We start from the raw sequence: 26709 nt of genomic DNA on the forward strand, positions 1-26709 counted from the left end.
CAATACAGGAAATGGCGTTAAGCTTCATTTAAATGAAATAATTGACTCCAGTGATACGTTCAGTAGTCTTTAAGACCAAGTAAAGTAACTAACGCACACATTCCTGGATTTTATTCCCCATAACCATTGATGATTTTAGAAGTTTCCCTGGCAAGAATTTCAATATACTAGGTTGTGCAAAGCTCTGCGAAAATACTGACAATTCTCACTGAGCGGAGATATAATCTCCGGATGAATTTCCTAGCACCAGGACAGGTAAATTTACCCCGAGCCACCTTCTGAAATCATATCTGTCAGACTTTCAATATAACGGGAGTGATTCTAAATCAAATAAAGTTTCTAGTTCAATGCCCCACGTCATACCCTTTATTCTAAGAAAAACGAATGTTGTCCATCACAAATTCACATGGCCTGTAATCGAACCAGAAATCCTTTACATCAGAAGTGAGTGGTCTATTGCGAAATTCCGTTGGTCAAAGAATTGTTCATACTTTTATTCTTCTCATTTTTCTCTTTCGTTTACAAACAATACCTTAACGCTTTATATATATATATATATATATATATATATATATATATATATATATATATATATATATATATAGTGAATCACGCTATAGCCCCCTCTTGACGCTCAGATATACACTGGATAAAATGGAGCTTAAATCCTACTGTCTTTACACTGGATAAAGCGACAAACTATAGTTTAGACCCTCCCTTTATCACATTCTGGATCCGCGCCTATCTATCTATCTATCTATCTTATATATATATATATATATATATATATATATATATATATATATATATATATATATATATATATATATATATATATATATATATATATAGTTTCTCTTTTTTTAATTGCCTCTAGTAACTTTTCTTTCTCTTCTACTATTAACAAAACACATTCTCATTTCTTCTTTTTCGCCTCAATCTTCTCCATATCCACAAGTCGAAATTTTTTCGTTGCTTTCTCATATAAATCTGATCAGATCAGTGTAAATCTCAGCTCTCTGTGTAACAGACATTTGATAAGTGCTTTTCTTTTTTTTTCACGATTATTCAAAGACTCTCAAAATGCAGTATTCTTTTTCAAACAGCAAGGGGTCCACAAGTGGAGTAGGGGCGACAAATAATTCACTGAAATTAAAGGGAAAAGGAGAAAACGAAGTATTTAAAGTAATTAGCACGTATTAATTTACACAATATTAATTTACTTAGGTGCAATGAAATGGGGTAGATACATTGGGAAGAAAAAAAGTCAAAAATGAATTAAGGTTGGTGTAAAGGGACAAGTTTTGCCAATAGATGTCACTACAGTCTTCGTATCTGTCTCATGTATTTTTTTTTTTACCTTTCACGAAAATTTACAATTTCTCTTTCAAATTTAAACCTAGAGACTTCAAATTTTTAGAGAAGGAACATCATAACCTATCGAAGGCAACAATCCGTACTGATTTCCTATTTAGAATTTTCTTCATTGTTGAAACAGTTATATTGTTAATGGTTTGGATATCCCTTTCAACAATTAAGCCATTTCAACAATGAAGAGAATTCTAAATTTAAAAAATCGGCACGGATTGTTGTCTTCGATAGGTTATCAAGTTCCTTGTCCAAAAATTTGAAGTCTCTAGGTTGAAATTTGTAAGAGAAATCGTGAATTTTCGTGAAAGGTAAAAAAAAAAAAAAAAAAAATACATGAGAGAGAGATACGAAGACTGTAGTGACATCTATCGGAAAAACTTGTCCCTTTAAACTAACCTTAAAGGGAAAAGGAGAAAACAAAGTATCTTAAGAATTTAATGTTGTCCACAAGACAAGAAATTTTGGGTCTCGTCTCGATTCTTGTTTTTTTTTGAAAACGAGACATGAAGTGTATTTTAAAATTCGAGACAAGATGGTAAACACTATAATTGTCGTACCGTTTTCGAGACGAGACGATGAATTTCACGAGTTTCGTAATCAACACGTATTCACCCAAATCTTAAATCGCAAACACTATTACTGTCTCCTTTAGCCTAACCAACTTAACTGTGGGACGTGAAACTGAAAGATTTCATTTCATTTCATTTCATTTTCAAACACTGTTTTAGTGTTACATGATTCACACTATGAACACTATAAATTGATAAAACGATTGTACAAACACAAGGAAGAGCTTTTATCAACGTTAGAAAAAGACGAAAGTTATGAATCAATATACTCCAACAATAAATATTTTTAAATGTTATTATACCACACCCTTCCTGGACGAGCTCCCTCGTGGCTAAGCGGTTAGCATACGCGCCTTTGGCGTGGGAGACCTGGGTTCGATTCCCGGCGGGAGCTCATGCGGTTCGGATTCCACGTTAATCAGTAGGTCCACGTCTCATATAGCCTCGCTGCTGAAAGGGACGCTAAACTAAAATCACCTCACCTCACCTCACCACCCTTCCTGGACCTCTCGTGACGCGGTAGGATTCTGATAAACTCATGATGAAATTAAGAAAACTCAGGACATAAATTTTGTAAACAAATTTACAAACTAGTCAAGAAATTTTCAAGATGACACAAATATTTCTTCCATACTCGGAGACGAGATGAGAAAAAATCTTCGATAATCAAGACGAAATGACATGTCTATAAAAATTTTAGAAGATGGGAAAGAAGATCGTATTTCGTATTTCGTTTCGTTTCATGGGTAACACCAGAAACATTTACGGAAAATGAATTATGTACAGTCGTAATAAAAAAAAATACTGGCCATCAACTTTTTATGAAAAGCTCTGCAGTCTTATATAAAGTTGGAATTAAATCAATCGAATGCGGATTTTCTTTGGCCAATTGGGATATTTGTTTAGAGCTAAGGCATTAGATTTATTTATGTTTTCTTCCAGAATATTGCCTTTCAGAACAAGGTGGGCGGCCAAGAATTTTTGAACTAGATTGTACGTAGGAAAGGAAGATTTGCATTCCTGCTAATAAGCTTATTTCTCTATTTTCTGATCAATCCTTTGACTTCAATATTGTCCATTATATTATGTAATTTAACGCGGTCGGATGGTTAACATTTATGATTTTAGTGGTATTGGGCTTGATTTCTGTGAGAGTACAGAATTCTCAGTGGCATCGCGAGATGATGGGGAAGAATAAGTTGAATTCAAATGTACCAAGCTCCACTCATGAAAGCCAGAAATAACTACGATAGGAGTCGGTGCACATGTACCAAGAGGCGGGTTTAATAAAGCAGGTTGTGACTATGAGAATATTTATGGGGAGGCATTTTTAATTGAAAATGGTACAATCAAAATAGAGGATGGTAAATTGGGAGGGGGATGAATATATTTAGGAAAAGAATGGTAAATTTTGAGGAGAAAATGGTATATTTTGGAGGAAAGAATGGTAAATTTTGAGGAAGAATGGTAAATATTGGAGGGAAGAATTATAAATTTTGGGTGGAAGAATGGTAAATTTTGGAGAGAAAAATGGTAAATTTTGGAGACAAAATGGTAAATTTGGAGGGAATATGGTAAATTTTGAGGGAATGGTAAATTTTGAGGGCAGAATGCTAAATTTTGGTGGGAAGAATGGTAAATTTTGGGGAAGATGGTAAATTTTGAATTGAAGAAAACAAAATTTTGAGGGAGAATGATAAATTTGGAGGGTAAGAACAATAGGGGAAAGAATCGTAAATTTTGGAGAAAGAATGGTAAATTTTGGAGGAAATAATGATAAATTTTGGGAGAATGGTAAATTTGGGGAGAAGAATGATAAAGTTTGGGGAATATGGTAAATTTTAGAGAGAATGGTAAATTTGTAAGGAAGAATGCCAAATTTTGAGAGAGAATGGTACATTTGGAAAGAAGAATATTAAATTTTGGGGGGAAGAACGGTAAATTTGGAGGGAAAATGGTAAATTTTGGGAGATAATGGTAAATTTGGGGGATTCCGCCTAAGCCCTTGTGGTGGGCCCCTGAGTCGATGCACTGACCACAAAACGTAAAAAGATATAAAAAAAAGAAAGAAGGAAAGAAAGAGAGGCATAGCACCTAGAAGCTGCACCCCAGGAACTTAAGTTTCTTTTTAGTTTTATCCGTTAAACTCCAGCTATCATATCGTGTCTTTTTTCGTAACCGTCTTGACCATCGAATTGGCTATCTCTAACAGAGAGCAACATCAATGCATACCGAAACCTATTATTCACTTGTCTTAATGTTAATATGCACAATAATATTTCTTATTACGTTAAGCCTACTAAGATGTCAACAAAGTCTTAATAGTAGCACGTAATTAATTTTTGATGTTTGTGACACAATTAGCCAAGAAAGCGTGTCAGTCTGTCTTAATGGTACAGTGCTCAACATCGAATAAAGCCTGTTAAAGAAAAAAAAACATATATATAAATAAGGAAAGGACCTAACCATTCTATTTCAGGAGGTGTGTACTGTGTAGTGGTTACTCTTAGTTTTTACTAACCTTCTTTCTGCCTCTGGATGGAAAGTAGACTCTTCCATAATTCCTTTTCTTTTCGGAAGAATGAAAGTCATTCTGAGCAATGGATACTTTTCTCCTTCTCTCCATCCCTCCTCTCTCACACACACACTAGCACACATATACATATGACATATACTCAGGTTAGTGAAGTTGTCCCTGATGACAGAAGTTTGTATTCTACCAAAACATTAAGCAATATTTATTTGACTTTGTAAAAGTGTATATCTGTCATGTCTATAGGTTTATCTGCTTACAATAGAAAAAGTAGTAGCGAATGAATGTTACTTATACGACGTAGCATTGATAGTTTTGCGGAGTAAAATGCGGAAAAAATTTGCTTCACTTGCAATAGAAAGGTCTTCGGTTCAAATCACGACAAGATTTTCTTAGCCGACGTTTGTCCTTGGTATTCCATAAGTTAAATCAGGTCAGTGCCATTGTTTTATTTATTTAATTATTTATTTGTTCAATCTTATGTAATATAGCCAGTTGTTAAAGGGGATTTATTTGGCTTATTAATAGTGGAAAAGGTCCTAGATATCATGGGGCATGGCAGCAGTTTATAAGAAGAAATGAGTCAAGTTCAAAATTTTACTCATCCTAACCTGAAACGTTTCCACCAACCTTCAGAATTTAAAAATTGTAGGACTATTTTAAAAGTGTTAAATAGTCTTGTCTACGAGACGAAAGCAGACAGAACTTTCGTATTGACGTTCGAAACGAGACTGCATTTTTCAGACCGTCGTTTGGAGGCGAGACAGCCACAATTCTTGTCTGATTGCCAACACTATAATAGTATTAAATAATATTGTTTATAGTTTATTGAAGTTTAGCATTCCTTTTCAAAATGAATTCTAATTGAAAGTTGAAGTAGAATTCTAACCATTCTAATGTGTTCGATTGCTTTTCTACTGGGAATCTAACCCGGAACCCCGTGTACCAAACGCGTGCTTACCACTAATCCAGCGGGGAGCGTTGTTCCATGATAATATTATAATCCTTTAGTTTGAAATACACACTATTGACGTCTCTTCTTATCTGTATAATAATTTGAAATATCATCCCTGTATGTTAGTTTAGATATGGAAAAAGAAGTCTATATATTAAATCGCTGCGTTTATATGTTTGTTGCCAATTCCTTTCGACAATGAGACCTCGGAAACCACAACTTCTAGAAAGTACCATTTTCGCTAGTCGATTCCAAATTTTATGTAAATTTGCCAGGTCTCATTGAAATTTTCAAAATTCGTGCAGATATTTCCTATTGAACGTTTTGAGGATCGTTTTGAGCCCAGATTAACATTGTCATTGGAGCGTTGTTAAGGTTGATATCCTTTTGTCAGGCAACCAGTAGAAGTGCTAACTATAGTGGGCTGCGGACATTTCAGGCGCTTTGCTTCAATCTGAATTGCAAAACTCGGCTTGAATTGCATCTCGTATTACGTGCTCTCAACTTCAGAAGGCCTGCAGAGTCACAATCATAAAATTAAAACGAACAGAGAAAAGCATTTGATATTATCTATCACTTGTCCAAACTCACCCCAATTCAGGATGTCGTTTAAGTCAAGTTCAATCCCTATCCGTACGGGGGTGATGGGATTTCTTTTCAGGATTTCCAATCGTCTCAATTGCTTGGAGTTGAAATGAGTCAACAACGAGGAAGTGCTTTCTCCTCATTTTTATGCAACATATTTTCAGTGAATATTTATTACAAGCCACTAGGGATGCGCACGAGTCGAGACATGTCTCGAATCTCGACTCGACTCGACTCGAATTCGAGTCGAGATTCGAGTCGAGACACACTTTGTAAAATTCGAGACGAGTCGAGACAAACGTGTTTCTCGACTCGAATTTTCGAGTCGAGACACGAGTCGAGTCGAGACAGCTCATAAAAATCTCGACTCGACTCGAATGTCTCGAAAATTTTTCTAAAACTTTTAATATTATTATGAAGAAATTATTCACTCAGGAACAGCCTTGAAACCAATTCAAGCATTTATTACTTTAGAAAGGTACAGAACGTATAAATTTAATAGTTAATCTTCCGAGATCAAGATCTAATTTTCAGCTCAATTCAGTTAATTAAAACTAGTAATTAATGTCGTGATATTTGATTGTACTTCAAATATAATAATAATAATAATAATAATAATAATAATAATAATAATAATAATAATAATAATAATAATAATAATAATAATAATAATAATAATTGATTATCTAGTTTGTATAAAACTATTATCCGTAGCCTATATCTAGTCTGTATAAGAACATTGCAATAAAGTGAACATCATAAATTGTCTGAATGAGCAATTGGCAGTCTATAGTAATTTAGCATAGTTATAAATATTGTGTTTTTATTTCCATGAACGATATAGGGCTACATAACTTCTGGACAGGGCCAGATTTAAGGGGGTGCAAAGGTGCACGCTACCCCCTTTGTTGTAAATATACCTGTCTAAAATGAGAAGCTAGCAGTGAAAATACCGCGACATTGGTGTGTCGTGAATGGGCCACTGATGTACCGCGAGGATATCAAAACAAAATTATTAATTCTGTAGCAATCAAATTGCAAAACATAGGGGAAAATGTATATTTGTATTGCACATTACTATGAACCTCTACTATGAATCTACAATTTTAAGTTTCATGACGTGTTACTTTTCTGTACATTTCTAATGTTGAAAAAAGTATTTGTTATTGTTATGACCATTATTGCTTCTTTATCGTTACAGACTATTTCGTAACTTGAAAATTTAAAATATCATTCAATCCTTTCGATAAATTATTTACATTTGTGTTTTAAAAGTAAAATATAGATTTATTTGTTCGTTCGTTATTTAATGATCTTCATTCTTAGTAAAAGGTTGGATACAGTTTTCGAAAGAGAAAGCGTACTTTTAACCTGAGTCCAACATTTCATTGCAGTTGTTTTCTCCTTTTAAATTAGAATGAAAAATAAGCATAGTGATTTACCACGAGGAAAACCCAGTGATCGAGCTTTCTTCTCTGTGGGAAGGAGATCAGTAATGAAAGAAAAAAATACCAGTGTGTTTTATATTTACAAATAATAATATCTATAAGTGTGCCGCGAGAATCCATGTTACACCCATAGTGTGCTGCAAGTTGAAAAAGGTTGGGAAACGCTGGTTTAGAGGAAAGAATAATTGGTACACTCCCTCCTCCCTGCTCTCTCTCTGCCTAGTATATTTTCTTTATTTTATTGTCTCCGAAACACCATTCCAGACAAATGCTTTTCGGTAGAAAAGTTAGAAACAAACCATCCCGCTCTTGGACAAAGTGGGCAACATGCGGTAGTCAGGTCAATGAACCTGCTTTGGAAATTTTCGTGCAATTTAGGTTACTGAGAGGGTGTAGTTTCTTCAACTAAGCCGCCTTCTACTATGGCTCGTGCCATAAATAAGTCATCGTCTGATCATATGGGAAACACCGCTAGTTGTCCTTGCCTGACATCTGTTTCATATTCATATAGCAAATGTTTTTTTTTTATAGACGGTGTTGTATCTATCCAGAGAAATAGTACACGGATGTTAGATGTTCATAGTGCGACACGTGTGTGTTTTTGTGCGTGAATATCAGCGCCTTTTCCTTGGAAAAATAAACTTTTTTCCCCTCAAAAACATTGCGAGCTGCAAATAAACATTAGTGCTCTCAACTGTGAACTTTTTGTGTGTGTTAAGTGTCGTGAAAGTGTTCTGAAGTGCATATTGTAGCTTAGATTGTAGCTAGTGTGTGCATGCTGCATGCTACAATAGCAACGCACTTCACACAACCACGCCAAGAACAGCTCTCACGAAAGTCATCCACGAGCGCGGACGGGGCGGAAAGCACCTGTCTCCCATTGGCTGGAAGCTTCAAATTTCCTCGCCCGTGATTGGCCAACCATTTTTCTGCTCTCCAGAGCCGTATAAAAGGAAAATCTCAGCCATCTTCAGCCATTCTGCCCTGTGCAGCGGCACAGAGCACAGTGTGTGTGTGGTTAAAACATTTATGATTAAAACTCTGAAAAACAATTTCATCCAATATTGAACTATAGGCTAAAAGAAAAATAGGCCTGTTGGGTGCAAGCCCCAACTATAAACAGACGTAAGTGCTTAACGCTGGATTCTCTTCCACCGGACAACACCCCCGTCAAGATACCGACCCCCCCGCACCAGTACCCCATCACCGACAACCAAGGGCAATTCTGGCCCTTTTCAGAGCCACAACACAGGATTGAAACCCCTCTCCAGTCAAATAGTGATACACAACGACCGATCCCACAGCCAATCGGAACCCAAACAACAACCATGAAGCAAGCCCCCCAGGCACCAGAAGGAGTCACCTTAGGAGGAGACCCCCCCGTAAGGCGACCCCCCCAAACCACGGCCATGACAACGCTAACGAACCAGCTCAAAACAATGAAATTCTGTTCACTGGAGTCAGTTCAGCGACGAAGGCAATCTGCTAAACCAAAGCACTTTCCCCCCTGACCCCCCAGGAACTGGAAGAAGTAGCAAATACTAGCTCCCAACACCAACCAAGTGCAAGAGACCCCAGCCCAAGTGACGTTCCAACTCCTCCAAACCCCACGTCAACCGAGAACTTAATTGATATGAGTGACCCCTCAGAAACTGAAAACGAAGGGGATGAGCACGAGTTTCATCGTGCTAAGAAACGTGTGCGCCGCAGAGAATCTGCTAATGTGGAATCTCTGATTGAATTCAAAAATAAGTTTGCACCATTAGCTACAGAAGATAACAACGACAACGCGGAACAATCCGAAATGAATAACACTAGTGCATCCCAGATCCTCACCGGCAAGAAAGTTCCCCCGATTTATGTGTACGGAATTGACAAAACTTTCACTTTTGCTCGAACAGTGTCTGCCATCTGCAAAGCGCCCCCCAAAGTGGACCACTGCAAAGACCACATCAAGTTTTCCTGCCAGTCCATGGCAGATTATGAAAAGATAGAAACCTATTGTATACAAACTAATCAATCCTTTGCATCCGAGATCCCTAAGCCAGCGCGCTACTTCAAAGTGGTCATTCGTAGGCTTCCTATGGACACCCCAACGGAAGAAATATACAGTGAGCTCCAAGAACTAGACTACCCTGTTAAGGAAGTTAGGCAACTGAAGGGTCGTTGCGACCCCAACGGAGTGCGCCCTCTATTCCCGCTCTTTCTAGTGTCCCTGGAGAAAGTGCCGGGAATCAGTGAAATTTACAACTTGAGAAGGCTCTTCAATTACCGAGTGGAAGTGGAGGCATATCGTGGCCAAAGTGTGCTTCAGTGCCACAGATGCCAGCGTGTGGGCCACTCTCAGCGCATGTGCCGTGCTACCCCCCGTTGTGTGAAGTGCGACGAATCACATCTCACCACGTTATGTCCTAAAACAACGCGGGACACGCCTGCGAAATGTGTGAACTGTGGGGGGCCACACCCCGCAAACTACCAAGGGTGCCCCACACTCAAAGCCGCCCAAGCCAGACGACAACCGCCAAAGAAAAAGGACCCACCACGCAGAAGAGAGGCAGACAACATCCAAGACCAAGACACCCAGAAATCCACCCCCTCCAACGAAGACTACGCCGCGGTCGCCTCCAACAGGAACAAATCCAGCCAAGAAAAGAATGACAAAACCAAACCACAGGAAGAAGATGCACAACCGCCACCACAACCTACAAGCAAGAAGGACACACAACCACCAACCAAGAAGGCCTCCTCACCCCCCCGCCATGACGCCAGCGACACCACCTCCATCCTTACACTTGTTAAGGACATCAAAGAGCTATTCCAAGGACTAAACCTGAAGTCGTTCTTGGAGAAAATAAAAACAGGATTACGAAAAATAGCAGCAGCAGAGGACCCAGTAACCAGAATTACCACCATGTTCGAAGTGATCGCATCATTGGTCGATGATGGCACAGAATAGACAGTCTATCTCCCGTGACCTCAGGGTAGTCCACTGGAATGCGGATGGAATCCGCACCCAAAAAGAAATTTTCGAAGACTTCCTCCGGCGAGAGCGAGTCGACATAGCTCTCGTCACAGAAACCAAATTAAAACCACCCATTTCCTTCCGCATCCCCAACTATACTATCCACAGAACCGACCGCCCAGGCGCCACCTCCCTGGGCGGCACAGCAATACTGATCAAAAACTCCTTACCCCACGATCCACTTCCCCCCATCCAACTCCAGTCCCTAGAGGTCACAGGCATCAAGCTCTACTCACCGGACGGACCAATCCACATCCTGGCAGCCTATCGACCACCGAACAGAAACTGGGACACAGAAGACCTCAGAACTCTGCGAAGACTTGGCCACCGCGTCCTGATTGGAGGCGACCTCAACAGCAAACACAACGAATGGAACTCCAGGGTGTCCAACGAAAACGGACGAGTACTACATAGAGCGCTCCGGACTATCGATTTCGTCCCGTCTGCACCCACCGAACCGACGCACTACCCTCGGAACGGCGGAAGACCCGACGTCTTGGACATGGTGCTAGCAGCGAACCTCGCCCTGCTGGACGGCCCATCTGTGATCCACACCCTAAACTCAGACCACCTACCAGTCATCCAAACCGTAGCCATCAAACACCAGATCACAAGCTCCAATATCCCCAAGATCAGCACAACGGATTGGGGATACTACACACAAATGCTAGCCCAAATGGTTAACCCCCGTCTCCCAGTGGACACACCGGAGGAACTGGACGCTTCGGTCGAGACTCTCACCGTACAGCTACAGTCAGCACTCTGACTGGCTACCACAGCAACGACAACTGAGGCACGACCCAAAAGTGCAGAAGAACATCGCACAACAGTTCTAGTGCAGTTGAAACGATGGGCAAGAAAGCAGTGGCAGCGAACACGACATCCTGCGTATAAAACACTCTGGAACAAGCTCACCTCCAGAGTGCGTAAAAGGCTACTGCGCACCAAGCTAGCATCATGGAACCAGAGACTACAAGAACTTGCCACACCTAACAGAGACTTCTGGAAGCTGGTCCGAGCGCTCACCCGACCATCCTCCGGAACAAGGAACTACCCTCTCCAAGGACCCCAGGGACTACTCTACGAGCCCCAGGAACAGGCAGACCAATTCGCAGACACCCTGGAGAACACATTCCAACCAAACCCCATGCCCACCCCACCAGACCTTCAGGAAGCGGTCCGCCAGACAATCGAGGAAGAACAGTTTGATGACCCAACGCCAGCAGAAGCCCTGACAACACCCCGAGAAATTCAGCACGTGATCCGGCGACAATCTCTTCATCGAGCTCCTGGACCAGACCAGATCACGCCCGAAGCACTCCGGAATATCCCGAGGAAGGCCCTGGTACTGCTCTGTAGGATATTCAACGCAATTTTACGACATGGCTACTTTCCAAAAGCCTGGAAGACAGCAAGAATATGTATGATCCCAAAACCTGGCGCTACCCGGACAAATCCTTCAAGTTACAGACCCATCAGCCTACTGTCACACGTCAGCAAAGTGTTTGAAAGGATCTTCCAGCGAAGACTGCTGCAGTTCGTCACCGAACATAACCTGCTACCCGACCATCAGTTCGGATTCCGCAGCGGACACAGCGCAGAGATGCAGCTCGTCCGGGTAGTAGAACTCATCACAGCCAGGTTTAATGAAGGCGGCCACACCCTGGGTGTTTTCCTAGACATCGAGAAAGCCTTTGACAAGGTGTGGCACGAGGGGATCATACATAAACTCCAGATTCAGAACTTCCCACACTATCAGATCAGAGTGATTGCTTCGTATTTGTACGAAAGAACATTCTACATCTCCCACGCTGGGCACAAGACCAACCCACGACCCATCCGGGCAGGAGTCCCACAAGGCTCCTGCATCTCACCTCTCCTCTACGCGCTGTACACAAGCGACGTCCCTACCACTCCCAACACCACCCTTGCAACCTTTGCCGACGACACGGCGATCTTTGCTTCACATGGGAACCAACGGCACGCCACGGTATACCTGAGAAGACACCTCCAGCTTCTAGACGCCTGGACTCAACGGTGGAAAATCAAGGTGAATCCCCGCAAAACTGCAGTCGTAAACTTCACCAAGAACAGGACACTAGAACCTGCCAACTTCCAACTGGCCGGAACACCGCTCCCAGAAGAACACCAAGCTAAATACCTGGGTATACAGCTGGACCGGAAGTTGACGTTTGAGTCCCACCTCACAACAGTCACCAAGAAAGCGACGCAAAGGTTCAAGGCACTACTACCCTTACTCCTCTCCCCATCCCTAGCTCATAAGACACGCAAGCATGTCTATGAAATGAGCATCCGTCCCATCATCCTCTACTCCCACCCAGCGTGGCAACATGCAGCAAGAACTCGACTCAGACCACTCCAGGTACTTCAAAACAGGGCAGCCAGGGCCATAACAGGTCATTCCATGGACACATATCTCCAGCAAATACACGAAGACATCGACCTTCCTTTCCTCGAGGAAGTAAGAAGAAGAAGAACCATCAACTTCTGGAGGACTGTCAAAAACTCCCCACATCGTCACGTGAATACAATAGGAACTGCACACCCCCGTAGAGACATCTACAAGATGCCAAGACCGCCCGATTGAAAAATAACAAACTCCAGCCAGGGATGCGCGACAGTTGCGGTCCCTTCAGCACAAATTGAAAAACAGTAAGTAACAACATCAATCACAACACAGGCATGAAGGCAAGGGCCCAGGCCCGAAACTTCCACCATGGAGTAATCCAGCCAAAAGAAGAAGAAGAAGAAGAAGAGAAATATCATCCGCCCCTGTTCCCATTTGAAATGTTGCGGTTGACCCCCCTTGAGCCTTATGATGGGAGCCCTGGGGGACTTGCTTCTTAAGCGGCCCATACATGTACACACTTGCATGACCAACATTCATGAAAGATTTGTCTCATCATGTATGTTGGAAGAATTTTTTGCCCACACACGCACCAACATGCTGTTCAACTTACTAGAAGTTGTTTGAGAAATGTGGAGGACGGAGACCGTGAAGAGTCGAATGGTAAGATAATATGATTGCTACCAACTAGTAGTGACCATCGAGGTCTCTTAATTCTACATGCCAGTACACAGGAATAAGTGTGTAAATAAAACTAGTTGCAATAATATTTTATTTTAATTACCTGTGGAGATGACTCATCAGGCTCTTCATCACTGCTGTATTCATCTAGGTTGCTTTTGCTTACACGTGTTTCTTCCTAATCCGATAAAAATTAAAGTTAATCGTAATATCACAGGGGTGTAGCCATGGGGAGGAGGGCGACGGGGCCAGTCCCCCCAAATTATTTCCTGGACCCCCTAAACGACCAGTTTTTAAAACATCATCGTAAAATTATATTGCTCCAGTCATTTAAATATAACAAAGTTTACATATAATTAATAATTTACGTTGAATTATTTACCGATTGAAAAATAATATGGTGTATCTTCTGTGTAAGGAATGACCAAATGCACAGGTTGCTACCACATCTACTACAATCGATTGATCTAGTGCTCCTGTGCGGATCACTTCCAAATTGGTTGAGTTGATTTTGAGTTTAACGTCCCGTTCAGCAGCGAGGCTATATGAGACGTGGACCTACTGATTAACGTGGAATCCGAACCACATTAGTTCCCACTGGGAATCGAACCCGGGTCTCCCACGCCAACATGTCCAAATTGGATGGAAATGGTTTAGATAATGGAACTAAATTATTCCACACAAATTATAATATTTTGTGTAATTTTTCTTTAGATTTGTGTCAATATAAACTCATAACAAACAAATGGACTTCGAAATATATATATATATATATATATATATATATATATATATATATATATATATATATATATATATATATATATATATATATATATATATTAGGGTGGTCCAAAAAACTCATTTTTGTGCTACAACCTGGGGCACCCCCTAAATTTTTTACATTCATACATAGCAACTTTAGGGTAAAATTTCGGATTTCTAAATCAAAGAGAAGATGGTGCTCAACAACCCCATAAAAGATCACATTTTCCCCATTATTTTGTTTTGTTATATATAGCATTTTAAAAGCATATCATAAACGTCATTCCTTATTTATTCTATTACAATGTATACACATATAATTAGTGAGACATGGCTAAGATTACTGTTTTTGTTTTTACTCAAGTGTTCGATATTTAAGTATAGGCTTTATTATTAGTAATTATTAAATGAGTTATAGTAAGTTAAACTGAGTTCGGGACAAAACTGTAAATTACGGTTCAACCTAGGTTTCGAAATGATTTTAATGGTGTTTCGTTCTGAACTTGTCACAAAATGGCATCAACTCGCTCGAGTAACGAAATTTTCCTGTTTGGTGTCCGTGAGTTACTGCCGCTATTAAGATTGAAACAGCTCCCAACTACGAAGCATTGCTTACAACGGTTTCATTATCACCTAAAAGTATCACACAATAATTCGGTGCGAAATGCGAGCCAGGTGACAACCGTGGAATTGATGATGTTGTGGTCTAAGGCTGCAATTCCTATAACTCTGAGGAAACATATAGGTAAAAATAGAAAAAAAAAAACATTGCAATTTGTTGATGCTGAAAAAACAAGGGGCGCACTTCTGAAGCCCAGCGCAGTTCGAAGTTATTGGAACCGCCCACGCTGGCTTTGATATCGCCCACGCTGATGCTTTGACGGTTATGAAAGTAAAGTAAGCTTGCGATTTTCTCCTAGATCAAAGGGAGAATCGTAAGATGTTTCTGGCTGCAGTAGACAAGGCACTTGTATAAAAGCAGTAGAAACCTCTTCAGTGACGAAACAAAGAAGAAGAAGAAGAACACATACAGAGAGTAATTGCTTTAACATCATCAGCAGCAGCAGCTTCCAATGTTTGCTTTACAGATGAAAAAGAAAACTCCGAAAATTCTTCCAGTTCGGATGAGGAATTTGAACCAGCTGGATGTCTAAGCCGGAAACGACAGAAACGGGAGGAAAAGGTCACAACACCTGGATTGAAACAAAACATTTGATCACCAAGAGTTCGGTTAATGGTCCCGATAGCAACAGTTCTTGGTTGCGACAATAGATCCCTTCCACTTTCACGAAGCACAGTCCGCAGGGAGCGAGAGAAATTCAGATAAAAGAGAGCGGATTCCCTGAAGAGAGAATTTTTCTCCGGAATATCCTCTCGTGATCCACTGGGATGGGAAAATTCTACCTGAAATTTTCGGTGGGGAAAAAGTTGACCGTCTGACAATACTTGTTTCTGGCGATGGTCACGAGAAGCTTCTTGGTGTGGCAAAATTGTATTCAGGGACAGGGCAGAATCAAGACAAGATCGTTCGTGACCTTATCACACATTGGAACTTAATCGACAGAAGTGCAAGCCATGAGTTTCGACGTGCGTTCTTCTTGAACACAGGATTGGCCGAGGGTTTCTGTGGTTAGCTTGTCGTGACCAGGTGAAGGAATTGATTTTGGAAAAAGTCTTCACCCTATGCTATGGTTGCTTGAGTTCACGTGATATTCCTATCTTCAAGAGATTGAAGGCGGTTTGGGACTGGGTTCAGAGAGACAATTTTCGGCCGTTGGAAATCAAGAAGGAAAGTGAAATTTGCATTGTCTCAACTGTAGACTTCCTGAAGAAAACTATCGAAAGGGAATTTGCAACCCAGAGACGATTATCAAGAACTCATCGAGCTGACGATGCTTGTTCTAGGATTTTCCTCTAACAAGATTCATTGAAGAGCTCCAGGGCCAGTTCGCCACGTTCGGTGGATGGAGAAGTTAATCTACGTAATGAAAAATCTTCCTTTTTTAAGATTAACGTGATGTGTTCAAGCTGCCGAAGGAGGAGGAAACCCTAGAAGGAGGAAAGCCAATTTTCGTGCTGTTCGGAGCCCTTCTCTACACCAAAGTATGGATACAAGCTCCACTAGCAGCTGAAGCTCTTGGTGGAGATACGAACTTCTAGATCCAGTTGCAGAAATAGAAAGATATCAATTATGAGATCAGCATCGCCACAAGAAAAGTCCTCGAACGTCATTTATGGTATCTTTCCTATGAATTGGTAGGTCTTACCTTGTTCTCAGACAAAGTTACGGCAGAAGAGAAAAACAAAATTGTCCAAGGAATAACATCTGAGTCCAGAGAGAGGAACGTGCGAGATGATGCAACCGTACTTAAAGAAGGAGTAAGTCTCGGATATTTTGCAACCAGTCGAACGGCAAAGCTTCTCTCCAGTTCACAGATTGGAGATGATTCCTTAACCTTCGCCGGGTGAATGGAAGAAGAACCATGAATATCTGGAAGGCAGAGGGCGAGTGAAACAACTTTGAGTCGTGAATGACACCGCAAAAAGAGGGATCAAGCTTTTCGTGGAGTTTAATAATCTCTTAACAAACGACGAAGAAGATAAACAGTTTCTATTGCAAGTTGTTGAGGTAAATCGGAAAGCAGTTTAGACAGACAACTAAAAAGTCCGCCATAGATGCCTTGCAATTGTAAATTGGACAGTGTGGAACTGTTAAGCATTCACTGTTTCATCAGGATAAGATAGAGATAAAATATTTGTTTCAGTTTTCTTTGTCGTTTATTACTTTGCGCATTTATTTTTATTTTACACTTTTGAGTTAATTCTATCGACCTTGTCTTTCTGTACCGTAATCCACCATGGAGGACGTCACTTGTGTTTGCTATACTTTCCATGTGTGTATAAATGTATCTAAATATAGTATGTAAATTGTACAAATGTAATTCTGTGTTCAATGTACATGCTTCTCTAATTTATGTCGCTTCTAAATAAAAAATATAGCGTGTAAAAAGTTAACTTTTTTACAATTAAAATTTCTAAATACCTATAAAAATACAGTAAAACCTCGATTATCCGACAGTTTCCAGGCTATTTCTCAGCTTCTATTCAACCGATATGTTTTACATTTTAAGGAACAAACCGCGATAGCAATAGAAGCTTGCCCTCCAAATTTGGTGCAAATCGGCTGAAAAGGCGCTGATAAATAGCCCGAAAACTATCAGATAGTCGAGGTCCTACTGTATTTCTAAGGAAAAGGGTGGTTGAGCACCATCTTCCACTGGGACTAGGAAGCTGAAATTCTACCAAAATAATACTAACATTGGAGGTAAAAAAATTAGAGGGTGCCGCGGTATCCTGCACAAATTTTGTTTTTGGCCATATGTTTCTGGACCACCCTAATATATATATATACAGTGGCGTATTTACGATTTTGTTTCGGGAGGGGCTTTGCTAACTTTCGGGGGGGCTTTGCCTGGAAATGGGAAAATTCTGCAAGATATTTTATTTACTTTACTATACTAAGTAAGATTTCGGGGGGGCTTAAGCCCGGAAGCCACCCCCCTAAATACGCCACTGTATATATATATATACTTATTTGTAACAGCAGATTACACGATTTACTGTGATTTTATATAAAAGGCTGATCCAGAGGGGCGATAACCCCCAGAAGATGAAGATTTCTTATTTTATATATAAATAAAACCCATCCCAGAGTTTGAAGCTCTTAAAGGTAGCTCTAAGTAGCAGTATTATAACCCACCGACCCCCAGAAGTCCGTCCTGGATCCGCCCCTGTTTTATATTTGACAGTTTGAAGACAAACGTTTCAACAAGGTACTATAAATACTGCTACAAAACTATCGCCGTAAACTGAGTGTTTTAAAAAACACATTTTTTTATCAGTTGGAAAATATGGTGAAAAACAACGTTTTAATTCAGTTTTTCAGTTTGAATTTTATTCGCTTTTTTTCCCCTTGGTGTAAAACAGGAAGTTATATATAGCTGTTAATAAAATAATTATAATGTTTTTTAGTCACGAATAATAAATAAATATTTTTGTCAGGAAATTTGGAAGAAATTAAATGAAATTTTAAAAAAAAATCAGTTTTATGTAGATAGGTTCTGTGTACAAGGACTTGGATTGAAATAGTTTTACACAAAGGTATAACGTTTGCTTCTGGGCAGTAGTTCTTGGTTAAGTATAATAAAAACAACCTGGTACATAATATTTTTGAAGAATAAAACTTAAAAAAACAGTGTGTTTAGATTTTCGGACGGAAACAAAAAAATTCCGTTTTTTCAGCCCTCAAAACCTCTAGCTGTAACACATTTTTTTGGGGTTTTGTACATTGTAGCTCTCTCCCCTCAAAAACGACCCCCCTAGATAAGCCTGCTGGCTACACCCCTGTAGTACCATAACTTTGGCATGTAAATTTCATGAGCGGCAGAACCACTTAATTTCCTTTTTCTCACTTTGATGTGCTCCCTTCTGTAGTTGGAGCGCAACGTATTTGTCCTCCTTTTAACAACTATCAAGTGTGGAGTGAGGTTGAAATTCTCTCAGCTTTTCTAGATTTTCAAATGTAGAATTCTTTACGTCATTCCCCACACAGTAGTTTTTTTAAATTTTTATTTTACCTTCCAAAAACATGGTACTTCTTTGTATACCTGAATAAATGCATGCACAGAATCCCTTGTCATGTAACGCATCTCTCTCTCTCTCTCTCTCTCTCTCTCTCTCTCTCTCTTTTGATGCTCCAGGAGTAACGATCACCCATCTTGAACGACCTTGGCATGCGACGGAGGAGAGAGTCACGTGATTTCTTCCGCTGTCGTGATTGGCGGACCTAAATATAAAACAGCCACCTTGCATGAACGAGCCCATACACGGTAAACATGCATGCAGAACGGCAAAAACATCAAGCATGTTTTCAGAAGATTTTGAAAACTTTCAACATGAGTGACCGAGGCCATACACGATCAACTTGCCTGTGGTTTTATCATTTTTCATACAAGTCGGGCTGTTTCTTCAGGCATGTGTTTACGTGTATGGGCCGCTTTACAAAGTTCTCTTGGCCCTCGACATGAGTACATTCCTGTGCAATTGGATTTGCAACATCTCTTTTCGCTTCGCAGCAATTTGAGATCACATTGTTCGATGCCATGTTAAGACAGCACATATTTGTGGCGTCCATTTTGAAAAACATGCTTCATATAGCAAATGTTTCCTATATATGTTGTTGCACATTCCATGATCAATCGAGAGAGGTAACACTCGGTCCCTGTTTCCTTTTGAAAATTTGAAGTTGGCTCCTGGGGCCCTATGTTGGGGATCCTGGGGGCACTTGCTTCTCACAGACTTTTATCACCCCCTGACATTGGTACATTCCTGGACAACTGGATCCGTCACATTTTTGTTCGTTTCGCAAATCTTTCAGGTCACAAAGTTTGATGGGACACCCTGCATATTCCCACATACGACCCAACCATGACATAATGTTCACTGCTTCTATTATCGGTTGTTGGCTCAACCCAACCATTTCATGTTCCCCGACTTGACATTGCCTCAATCACTCTAACATTGATGCATTCCGAGTGATGCCTGTTGCCGGAATTTTCTTTTTCTGAAGCGAGTGGCCTAACTATATTAGATTTGTCTGGATGCCCATGGCCAGTCTTGCCAACTTTGGAACTCGTTTTTCTTTTCGACTCTAGGTACGTCGGTTTCATGCATATTCGGTGCTTCTTGTTTTGTTCATTCTAATATGTACAGCCCCTGATCAAATGTGGCGCATTATGGCCAACTCCGTTTTTTCCGTATTTTTCGTACTTCTGTTTTTTTCTATTTTCTTTTGTTAGATTGTACCACTGATTAGACACGCCATATCTTATGTTCTACATGACAGGTTGACACTGAATATTGCACTCACTTCATATAGTGCTCTTTGCAAAACATGTACTTTTCATTGCAGTTGGCAACACTGTTAACCCCACTGGTGGCCTTCATTTGTTCCCTATTGTGGCAAGTCTCTTTCTATACATCACTTGTCAGCATTGTATTTTGCCGTGCCCCCCCTTTTTTTGGTGGAATTTGCACTTTTCCCCCTTGTCCAGCCTTGCTGTTTCCCGAACTTCCATCCGTTATATTTCCTGAGCCTATTGCTATGGGCAGCTAATTTTTTGGGAATGCTCATCTCTGTTACAGCTCTTTCAATTGGCATAGGCCACACCTTTCACTGCAGCTATCATTTTCGGAAGGTTCCCTTGTGAGATCCGAACGAGACAATTGTGTTCGCATTGGATATGTTATAACTAGACGAATCCCGAAGTTATACGTGTCACCGGGCGGGATATCGTGAGTTACAACATATTCAACGAACTTAAAAAGTTCGTTACTGAATTCTCTATGTCTGTGTGTCTATCTGTCCGTCTGTCTGTTATTTGCAATTTTTTTCAATTTTGTACACTGCATTAGATAGAGCATCAAAAACTATTAGACAAAATGATTAAATTTTTCGCGTCAATCTAACCGTTCGCAAGATAGTGGCCAAAAAATGACCGATTTACAGAAATTTAAGCAGCCATATCTCGGGAACCGTAAGTCATAGAGAGATCATATTGGTGTTGATCAATATCTAAAAGGATGGTAAACATTTTGATACCAAATAGTAACCGGTAGTCACTGTCTAATTGGCCAGTGGTTTGGCCAATGGCCAGTTGGCCAGTAGCCACCAATTAATATCAGGACAAAAATGTTTAGCATTCTATTAGGGATTGATTACCACCAATATCATATCTCTATGGCTTACCGTTCCCGTGATATTGGCCAAAAACATGGCCAATTTCTAGATATTTAAAAAGCCATAGCTAGGAAATTACTTGCTAGAATAGTTTGGACCGAGTCATTTGTTCGGAAACGATTGGGTAGCTCATGTGGTTCGGATTCCACGTTAATCAGTAGGTCCACGTCTCATATAGCCTCGCTGCTGAACGGGACGCTAAACTAAAATCAACTCAACAACTCAAGGCCACACTTTTTGGGGGTAAAAAGTTTGCCTCAGGGTTCCCCGCAGGGCCCCAGACGGGATCCAACTAAAAAGTTTCAAATGGCAAGGGGGGTTAAGTAGCACATCGTTTGAAATCTGTTGTAAAATGAAGGAAAATGGAGCAAGTCTCGACTCTCTACGACAACCCTGTGCAAAATGGCGGCGGGTCAAAATGAAAACAAAAACTTAATTGAAAAGTCCACGGCCACCCGTATAAGTCGAAAATGGTGAGACAAATGTAAAAACAAGAAAGGACGTGTGGCATTACGAGATCGAGCTGAAGAGAATTTCACAGTAAATATCAAGCTCAAGCTCGAATTAGTGAGAAACTTGACTAGTGTGATCCTCATTGAGATTAGCGAACGCGAGCTCCATTGAGGATAGAGAGCATGAGCCCGAGTGAGTCACGGTTGCAAAATTACCAATTTTACTTCTTTCTTTCTTTTCTTTTCTTTTTTTTTTCCTACTCCAATGCGTAAGGTTTATGAACAGCAGAAGTGCTTGCTAGAAAGACCTTAATTAGCATTGCTTGAATTATCCATAGACTAGGAACTGCTTAGATATCTAATGCAACTTACGTTCGCATTTTAACAATTCAGGTTGTAATTAAAACCTTGAATACTGAGCAGATGAGCACGCAGAATGTTTTGTTGGGGTGTATTTCTAATACGCAATTAATTCTTCGCAAACAAATACAACTCTATAGTATCTGAAGCGGCTTGAGTTGGATTGAATGAAAACGTGAACATGTATTCGAACTGCGCAATGTATTGTTAATTATCATGAACTGGAACAATTAGAAAAAAATGAAAGCGCGACTGACGAGCACCAAACATCAAAATTTCACAAGGCATGGTCAAAGCTCACACCTCAAAGACCAGAAAAAAAGATTGCCCCATCAACTAACCGTTGTCTTGTCCAAGTCAGTTGCTTCTTTTCATTGTGAAATTTCCTGCATGTTAATCAGAATGTTGAAAATTTCCTACATTTTAAATTTATTTAGTATGTACTGATCAGTCAGAACATTATGACTACCAACCTACTATCGATATAATTTCCGTCCAGGCGATATCTGTGTCACCTGCCGACGAATGCCTGCTAGTCAGTCACGCGTACGGTGCATGTAGTATCAGTGAGAGTGCTGGCCGTGTGTAGAATGGGGAAGGCGCGCGATCTGAGTTTGACCGAGGGCAGGTTGTAATGACCCGCATACTCGGCAGGAGAATTTCGGAAACTGCAGGACTTGTCGGATGTTCGAGGAGTGCTGTGGTGAGTGCCTTCAACAAGTCGCGAAACCAAGGGAAAACGACGTCCAAACGTCGAGGGGTTGGGCGCCCCCACCTCATTACAGATGTCGGACGTCATAGGCTGGGCAGACTGGTAAAACAAGACAGGCAGCGAACTGTGGCAGAACTAACATCATACTTTATTACTGGGCAAAGTACAAGTGCGTTTGAACACACAATGCACCGAACACCCCTAACGATGGTCCTCCGAAGCCATTGTCCCATCTATGTCCGAATGTTAACACCACGACATCGGCAACTGCGACTGAAATGAACACATGACCATCGTCATTAAACCTTGGCACAGTGGCAGAGCGTTGCATTGTCTGATGAATCCCGATACCTTCTTCATCATGACGATGGGAGGATGCGAATTCGTCGTGTTTCAAGAGAACAGTTCTTTGACACCTGTACTGCGGGACGGAGACAAGCTGGAGGTGGCTTAATTATGCTCCGGAAAACATTCACGTGAGCATCTATGTGTCTAGTGAAGCTCGAGCAAGGCACCATGACGGCCAAGGCGTATCACACACTGCTTGCAGACGACGACCATGTTTCCCAACGGTAGTGGCATTTTTCGAAAAGATAATGCACCATATCACAAGGCCAGGATTGTGATGGAGTGGTTCGAGGAACACAGGGACAAGTTCCAAGTGATGTGCTGGCCGCCCAACTCGCCTGATCTGAACCTAATCGAACACAAATGGGATGTGATTGAACATGACTTCAGAGCGCATCGCCCCTCTTCCCGGAATTTACGGGAATTAGATGACCTGTGTGCAAGGGCGCCGATCCTGGGGGGCCGAGGGGGCCGGGCACCCCCAAAGCTCATGTGAGCCCCCGCATTGTATTTATGAATATACAATATTTGGCATAATTTGAATACAATTCGTCTTAAAATCCTCATATATATGCCTTCTGCATCTGAATGCCCCCACATTTACAGAAAAATCGGCGCCCTTGCCTATGTGTACCAATCAACTCTCTCCAGTGACCTTTCAAGGATCATTGCGTCCATGCCAAGACGCGTCGCCATTGTTATCCGTGCCAAAGTTGGACACACTGACAATAAGGTAGGTAGTCATAATATTCTGGCTGATGTGTGCGTATATTTTAACTCGTATATTTTGTCTCGACTCGAATTTCGAGACGTCTCGACTCGAATTCGAGTCGAGTCGAGACAGAGACTGTCGAGTCGAGACACGAGTCGAGACAGAAACATATTTTCGAGTCGAGACACGAGTCGAGACAACATTTTCTCGAGACGAGTCGAGACAGGCTTAAATCTCGACTCGACTCGACACGAATGCATCCCTACAAGCCACCGACTTTTATGAAACCTTCTGTGTGCTATATTGGAGAGCAGAGACTTATTCCTATAATTTGGTGTTGAAATTAGTGAGAGGGAGGGTCTCTTGCTTCAACGATTACATTAGCGTGTTACCAGAAAAATGTCCAAAGATGAGACATATACTAATTCATAGACCTTATTGAGCGAAACAAAGTGATATGGGTGTGTGAAGCCTACGACGTGAGGATTCAAAAGAAACCAAAACATTTTTGTTAACCTAAAATTTGATGCTATACGATAATCATGCTACCTATTAACATAAAACTGATTCACTGAAGTACAGTCTCAAGATTTTCATTAGACTATGACATACCAAGACAACAGTACATAGTAACACACAAAGTTATCATTAACCTTTTTTTAAAAAAATATGAATATTTGTTTGTCTAAAATTTTGTGCAAAAACAACATACATATATCAATTGGTAGATTATATCGATGTAATCGAATTTACATCCTCGAAAGTAAATTCAGATACATAATTTTCGAACAATTGAGGAAAACGAAATTTTATGGCGCCAAAAATTATGTCGATGGTTTCTAAAAACAATCATCATCATCATCATCATTATTGCTATTCTACCACTATTGACAGGCCACTTGCCCACAGTTAAGAAACTTCTATTCTCCACGGTCTTCATCTAACCTCTTCGCCTTCACGCAAGATTTTTCTGTTTTGATATCGTCCATTAACTGCGGTCTCCTTCGATCTCTCCCTCCGTTTCCTGCCACCATATCCTCTAGTACGTCCCTCATGATACAGTTCCTTCTTACTCAACGTCCCAACTATGGGTCCCTGAAGAAAAGTTTCTTGGGGGGTCATCTCCATGGTTGCCACAATTACGTTTGATATTTCTAGTATTTAATATACATAGTTTGCAAGGGCGCCGATTTCATCTGTAAATTTGGGGGGGGGGGGCATTCAGATGTAGACGGCATATATATGAGGATTTTAAGACAAATTGCATTCAAATTATGCCAAACATTCTATATTCACAAATACAATAAGGGGGCCCACATGAGCTTTGGGAGGCCCTGGCCCCCCAGGATCGGCGCCCTTGGTAGTTTACTATATTACTTATATATTCTCGTGATCCAGGGGAGCCCGGGCTCCACCCTGCTCTCCCCTTCTAACGCCCATGGTCCCAACCAGTTTCTCTTCCTCTTCTTAAAAACATATAAAATGTTCTTTCCTCCCCCAACATTTTTAACACACTCTCATTCATTTTCCGCATGAATCAGCTAATTCCCTCCATTCTCCACACTCACATTTCGAAAGCTGCAGTCGTTTCTCATAATTTTTGCATAATATCGATGCTTCCACTCCATACAGTACAGTACTCCACACACAACACTTCATAAGTCATTTTCTAAACTCTTTATTCAAGATCCCACAAAATAGTATTTTCTTCCTTCTAAAGACTTCTTTCGGAGGACTAATAACAATTGATAGACTTTATTCTAGTGGAACACGTAATTTATTTCCTTATGTACTATATGTGTAATCCACAGTACCATAATAAATAGCAACACGGGTTACCAAAGGTTCTGGTAGTTCCCATGTTACAGGTTTCGAAGAATAAAACAAAGAAATAAAAAAAAATATAAAATAAACACAAAAAACGGATTATTTTTAAAAAGACACAACTACATTTTTCCTGATAATGTCAGTTTTCCTTCTGTTGCTAGCACATGAATAAAATATTTGTGCTACCATTTTAATTGTTGACAACAAGGTTACTAGAGAACAGTGTTGCCAACAAATTGGCACAAAAAGTCACTGCATGGGAGATGAAATCACTCCAATTTTGAGTGAAAAGTCACTAAAAAATATTCCTGGAATTCCGCCTCTCTCTCCACACACACACACACACACACACACACACACACACACACACACATATATATATATATATATATATATATATATATATATATATATATTATATATATATATATATATATATATATATATACATATATATAACTTTATGATCAATTTCAGTTCAGTGAAATAAAAAATGAGTTTAGAAGAACGAACAGAAGTTCTATTTCTACAAAGAATAGAATCTTACATCCACTTCACTTTTACTTACGTTTCTACAAATCATCAGCTTACTATTGGTAATGTATTATTTTTGCCTTTATACGGAAGCTTTGCAACCTAAAGGACATTATAGGTTGGAGTTGGTCTCCGCTAGAGAGCAAGAGATAACAGCAATCAAAGCGGGAATATGGAGATAAATGCTATGTACTTTCCCAGCTCATCAACGCTTCCGCTAATTCAAATAAACAAAATAAAAACAAACATGTATCTAAACTGATTCAATCTAATAATACTTGATTACAGAAAGACAAGTTGTTCGTAGTACACAAGTAAGTCGCGAAATTGTTATTGGAAAATCACCAAAAAAGTCGCTAATCGGAAAAGATGTTTTTAGTCGCTATCCTGGAAGTCGAATCCCCTAGATTTAGCAGCTTTTCCCCCAAATTGGCAACACTGCTAGAGAACCTCTAGTTACTAGAGTTCTCTAGTAACCTTGGTTGACAACAGTTATACTAAAAGTTATACATAGTATGAAGTTTTCTTCTTTTAACACATACAGTAAATATTCGTTCCGTACTGACAAATTAACTAAATCCTTGAGAAGAAATTTAAAAAAGTAAAAAGCAACAAAAAAGAGTAAGCGATATAGGCTACGTTCAAAATGTCAGTAAGATCACTTATGT

At 40.3% G+C, this 26709-nt stretch overlaps 1 long non-coding RNA gene across 1 annotated transcript in view; it reads left to right on the plus strand.

Moving 5' to 3' along the window:
* Positions 1-4633: 4633 nt before the first annotated feature.
* Positions 4634-26709, plus strand: part of LOC145667864 (uncharacterized) — an 80207-nt gene continuing 58131 nt past the window's right edge. Inside the window, exon 1 of the long non-coding RNA XR_014127920.1 lies at positions 4634-4906. This is a non-coding gene — a long non-coding RNA (uncharacterized LOC145667864). The remainder of the gene's footprint in view (positions 4907-26709) is intronic.

This window comes from Thermobia domestica, chromosome 1 (genome assembly GCF_964235325.1).
Source record: "Thermobia domestica chromosome 1, izTheDome1.hap1.1, whole genome shotgun sequence".
In the NCBI taxonomy this organism is placed as follows: domain Eukaryota; kingdom Metazoa; phylum Arthropoda; class Insecta; order Zygentoma; family Lepismatidae; genus Thermobia; species Thermobia domestica.